The sequence below is a fragment of the Sarcophilus harrisii genome, chromosome 2, assembly GCF_902635505.1.
Source record: "Sarcophilus harrisii chromosome 2, mSarHar1.11, whole genome shotgun sequence".
NCBI classification, from domain to species: Eukaryota; Metazoa; Chordata; class Mammalia; order Dasyuromorphia; family Dasyuridae; genus Sarcophilus; species Sarcophilus harrisii.
The window spans coordinates 191045415-191051414 of NC_045427.1; positions in this window are offsets into that span (position 1 = coordinate 191045415).

Below are 6000 nucleotides of genomic sequence, written 5' to 3' on the forward strand. Positions count from 1 at the left end.
GCACTCATGCCTGTTCATTCTATGGGATTCACTCAGCCCCACAAGGTTTTGCATTGCAGGTCAAGTCCTACCTTCTGCAAAAGGTTTTTTCCAAGTCTCTCAATCTCTCCCTCTCTCTCTCTCTCCCCTTCCTCTCTCCTTCTTTCTCTCTCTCCCTCTCCCTCACTCCCTCCCTCCTTCTTTCTCTCTCCCTCTTCCTCCCTCTCTTTTTCCCTCCCTCTCTCTCTTTCTCTTTCTCTATGCCTCCCTCCTTCCCCCCCCCAGTCTCTTCTGTGACTTTCTTCCCTCTACAATTGTTTATCATTTCAGCTGAACAGTATACATCTTTTATGTACCTAGTTTTCTGATATACTATCTCCCTCATTAGAATGTAAGTTCAAGGGTAGAGAATAAGTTTTTCCTATTTATTCATTTAGCATCCAGAACAGTGTCTTGAGCACATAGTATTTTTGTCATTTTTTTGGTCACGTCTGACTCTTCATGCCTTTGTAATCCCATTTGGAGTTTTCTTGGTAATAAATACTGGTGTGATTTACCATTTTCTTCTCTAGTTCATTTTATAAAAGAAGAAACCAAGCCAAACGGGATTAAGTGACTTTCCCAGAATCCCATAGTTAGTTAAGTATCTGAGGCTAGATTTGAATTCAGGTCTTCCTGACTCCAGGCCTTCCTTTCTATCCACTATACTATATAACTGCCCAAAGCAATCACTTACAATTTGTTGACTGACAGATGGATAATGAAAAACAAGAATCAGCACTCTTATTCACTGACCAATACTCCCAACTCATCTCTGCCTCCCTTATCCTGAGCAAAGAGCCTGTCTTTTAAGGCGTTCTTGCAATAGTCATGAGGCAATCTGAAGGGGCAAAGGATGGATATACTGGGGAAGAGGATGATTTTTCTTAGTATAGCTGCTCATACCAGATCAGGCTTAGGACCAAAGGGAAAAGGTTGGGGGGTTGCACAGTTTATAGGATACCAATACTTGAAGGAATAGAATAGGGGAATGTTGTGTTTATTATAGAAACAACCCCCCCCCCCTGCCATTTTTTGACTACTACTAATAGAGGGGAATATGATTCTTTTTCTCACCCTCTGATTGAATGATTATATCTACTACTGCCCTTCAAAAAGACAAAAGATATTTTGGAGATAACTATTCTAGGGAAGATGTAATAAGGCCTTGAATTAGGGTAGTTGTAGTGTGAGTAAAAAGGAATCAGATATGGGAGATAGCTTTTCTTTTTTTATTTTAATAGCATTTTGTTTTTCCAATTACATGTAAAGATAGTTTTCAACATTCTATTTTGTAAGATTTTGAGTTGCAAATTTTTTTCTCCCTCCCCAAGACAGCAAGCAATCTGATGCAGATTATATATATATATATATAATCATTTAAATATATTTCCATTAGTCATAATATGAACAAAAGGGGAAATCATGAGGAAAAAAGCAAACAAAGAAAGGTGAAAATCATATGCTTTGATTCACATTCAGTCTCTAGAGTTCTCTCTCTGGATGTGGATTGTAACATGGAAATAGTTTGAAGGTAAAATGAACAACACTTGGTAACTATGGATGCAGAGTCAATTAGGTAGTTCAATGGCTAGGGAGCCAGGAAGATCTGACTTTGAATCTTACCCCAGACATTTATTAACTGTGTTTTACTAGGTAAGTTAACTTCTCTCTGCTTTGGTTTCTTCATATATAAAATGGGGACAGGACAAGAGATAATATTTGTGAAGTGATTAACAAACAAACCTTAAAACACTATATAAATATTAGTTATTATTATCATAAGGAGGATGAGAAACATTAAAGAGATAAGATGATTTCAAGATTTCAAACATTGGTGACTAGCAGGATGGTATTATCCACAATATAAATAGAGAAGATAAAAAGGAGTCTTGATACAGGGAAGGAAAGAGTGAGTTCTAGTTCATACATATTGTGTTAGAAGTATCTATAGAATATCAGTTTGCAAATATCGAGTAGGCAGCTGCAGATATGAGACTAGAATAGATAGATAAATACCTACATACCTAGATACCTAGATACCTAGATGATACCTAGATACATAGATAGATCTGAGGAACCATTTGTATTAAGATGATAACTGTATCTGAGAAAGAAGGAATAGAAAGGGGGAAAAGAGCTTAGGATACAACTTGGGAATATATTCACACTTAGAAAGCAGAGTGCAGATGATATTCCAGCAGGGAATCAAGGGAAAAGTCAAGAGGAAAATCAAGACTGTCAGAGTCAGGGGAAAAAAAATTGCTATCTAACCCAGTTTTCTCACTTTACATATTAAGAAAATGAAGCTCAAAAATAAAAATTACTTGCCAGGAAGAAAATACACATCTCCTGATTCCAAATCTTAGCTTTTTAAAAATACTATTCCACACTGCTGCTCTGAGGGGAGGGATTTTGCTTTACAATTTTGTATAATTTAAATTTCTAGTTGATTTATTCATGGAAAGATAACTCGTCAGTACAGGTGGTTGGTGTATAGTCTTGGTCTGATTAATTCCACAATGTAAGCCATTAAGTCACATAAAATTTAAAAAAGTATAAGGTGACAAAATTATACATCAACAGAAAATTAAATTATCTTTCCACTCTGAGCACTAATGTGCAAGAAATAAATGCTAGTGTCCCAGAGAAATCAATTACCACTTTTCAAAAAGTAATTTAAAACCCATTTCATTCTTTCTTTTTTTAAAAAAAATCCTACATTCTATGCTGTTAAATATTTCCAAATTATATATTTTGAACATTTAGCAATCATTTTGTAAAATTTTTAGTTCCAAATTCTCTTCTACTCCAACCTCCACCTTGAGAAGATAATTTAGATTATATAGACTATTTCTGTGCAGTCATGAAAAAATTTCCATATTATCCAAATTGCAAAATAAACATAGGGAAAAATAAAAGAAGAAAAATGAAAAAAAATATTCCTCAATCTTAATTTAGAGTTCATCAATCAGTTCTCTATCTGGAGGTGGACTGTGGTTTTCATCATTGATCCTTTGGAACTATCATTCATCTTTGCCTTGATCAGAGTAGCTCAGTTTTCCACAGTTGATCAATCTTACAATAGTGTTGTTACTATGTAGTATTCTGGTCCTGCTCACTTCATTTAGCATCAGTTCATCTAAATCTTACTAGGTTCTGCTGAAAGCATCCAGCTCTTCACTTCCTACAGCATGACAGTATTCTATCAAAATCAATACCATAACTTGTTTAGCCATTCCCCAACTAATGGACACTCTTTTGATTTCCAATTCTTTGCCAGCATAGAAAGAATTCATATAAATATTTTTTGTGTAAATAGGTCCTTTCCCCTTTTGTTTGATCTCTTTGAGAAAAAGACCTCATAGTGATATTGATGGGTCAAAGAGTGTGGAGAATTTTATAATTTTTTGGATAGAGTTCTAAAGTGTTCCCTAGAATGATTGGACTAGTTCACAACACCATCAACAAGCACTAGTCTCTCAATTTTTCTTCTCCCTCTCAAAAATTTATCATTTTCCTTTTCTGTCATATTAGTCAATGTGATAGGTGTGAGGTGGTATCCAAGAGTTGTTTTAATTTGTAGTTCTCTAATCAGTAGTGATTTACAGCATTTTTTAATGTGTCTGTTGATAGCATTCTTTTTCTGAAAACTGCCTATTCATATCCTTTGACCATTTATCAACTAGACTACACACACACACACACACACACACACACACAAATTTGACTCAGTTCTCAATATATTTTGTTTTTATTACTATTTTGTAATACAGTTTGAAATTTGGTACTGCTAGGCCACTTGCTTCACTTTGTTTTTCATTGATAACCTTGATATTTTTAATCTTTTGTTCTTCCAGATGACATTTGTTATTATCTTTTCTAGCTTTATAAAATAATTCTTTGATAGTTTGATTGGTATGGCACTGGATAAGTAAACTAGCTTAGATAGAATTGCTATTTTTATTATATTGGTGTAGCCTACACATTAGTAATTGACGTTTCTCCATTTATTTAGACCTGTCTTTATTTGTCTGAAAAGTGTCTTGTAATTATAGTCATATAATATTTGGATTTGATTTAGCAGATAGACTCCCAAGAATTTCATATTGTCCACAGCTATTTTTAATGAAATTTTTCTTTTTAACACTTTCTGCTGTGGTTTGATATTGGTATATAGAAATGCTGATGATTTATGTGGTTTCTTTTATGTACTGCAATTTGCTGAAGTTGTTCATTGTTTTAATTAACTTTTTCATTGATTCTCAAGGGTTCTTAAACTATGCTATCATGTCATCTGCAAAGACTGATAGTTTTGTTTCTTCATAATCTATTCTAATTGTTTCACCTTTCTAGTATAATAGTGGTAATGATGGACATCCTTATTTCATACCTGATCTTAATGAAAAGGCTTCTAGCTTCTCCCCATTATAGATAATGTTTGCTAATGGTTTTATTTAGTTACTCTTTAACATGTTAAGGAAAACTCCATTGATGCCTATGCTTTCTAGTCTTTTTAATAGGAATAGGTGCTATACTTTGTCAAAGACTTTTTCTGCATCTGTTGAGATAATCACATGGTTTTTGTTGGTTTTGTTATTGGTATTGTCAATTATGTTGATCTTTTCCTAATATTGAACCAGCCCCACAGTCCTGGTATATATCCCACCTGATTATTGTGTATGATCTTTGTGATAAATTACTATAATATCTTTCCTAGTTATTTTGCCTAAAATTTTTCTACCCATATTTCTTTTTTTTTTTAATTTTTTAAATAGCTTTTTATTTACAAGTTATATTCATGGGTAATTTTACAGCATTGACAATTGCCAAACCTTTTGTTCCAATTTTTCCCCTCCTTCCTCCCATCTCCTCCCCCCGATGGCAGGTTGATCAATACATGTTAAGTATATTAAAGTATAAAATAAATACAATATAAGTATATATGTCCTAACAGTTATTTTGCTGTACAAAAAAGAATAGGACTTTGAAATAGTGTACTATTAGCCTGTGAAGGAAATCAAAAATGCAGGTGGACAAAAATATAGGTATTGGGAATTCTATGTAATGGTTCATAGTCATCTCCCAGAGTTCTTTCGCTGAATGTAGCTGGTTCAATTCATTACTGCTCTACTGGAATTGATTTGGTTCATCTTATTGTTGAAGAGAGCCACGTCTATCAGAATTGATCATCATATAGTATTATTGTTGACGTGTATAATGATTTCCTGGTTCTGCTCATTTCACTCAGCATCAATTCATGTAAGTCTCTCCAGGCCTTTCTGAAATCATCCTGCTGGTCATTTCTAATCTACCCATATTTCTTAAGGAAATTGGTTTATTGTTTTCTTTGTTTTTGCTCTCCCTGTTTTAGGTATCAAAACCAGATTGGTGTCAAAAAAGGAAATGGGTAAGACTTTACTTATTTTTTCAAGTATTTTATATAGTATTAAGTCTTTTTTAAATATTTGTTAGAATTTTCTTGTAAATCCATCTGGTTTGGGAAATTTTTTCTTAGGAAGCTCACTAATGACTTGTTCAATTTCTTTTTCTAAGACTGTATTATTTAAGTATTCTATTGCCTCTTCTTTTAATCAGGACAACTTATATTCTTGTAAATACACATCCATTTTACTTAGCTTTGTCTCAGACATTTAATGGCTGTATGACTCCTTGGCAAGTCACTTAATCTATGACTGCTTTGGTTTCTTCTAGAGAAATATATATAGAGAATATAATAAAATAGAGAATCATAACTGCATCTACCTCTCAGTGCTCTTGTGATGATCAAATGATATTTGTAAAATGCTTGGTATAGTACCAAATAGTAGGCATTTAATAAATGCTAAGATAGCTCGGTGGCACAGAGGATAGAACACCACGCCTAAAGTCTGAAGGACCTAAATTCAAATCTAATCTCAGACCTTAACTAGATGTGTGACCCTACTCAAACCACTTACCCTCTCTCTTTACCTTAACCCA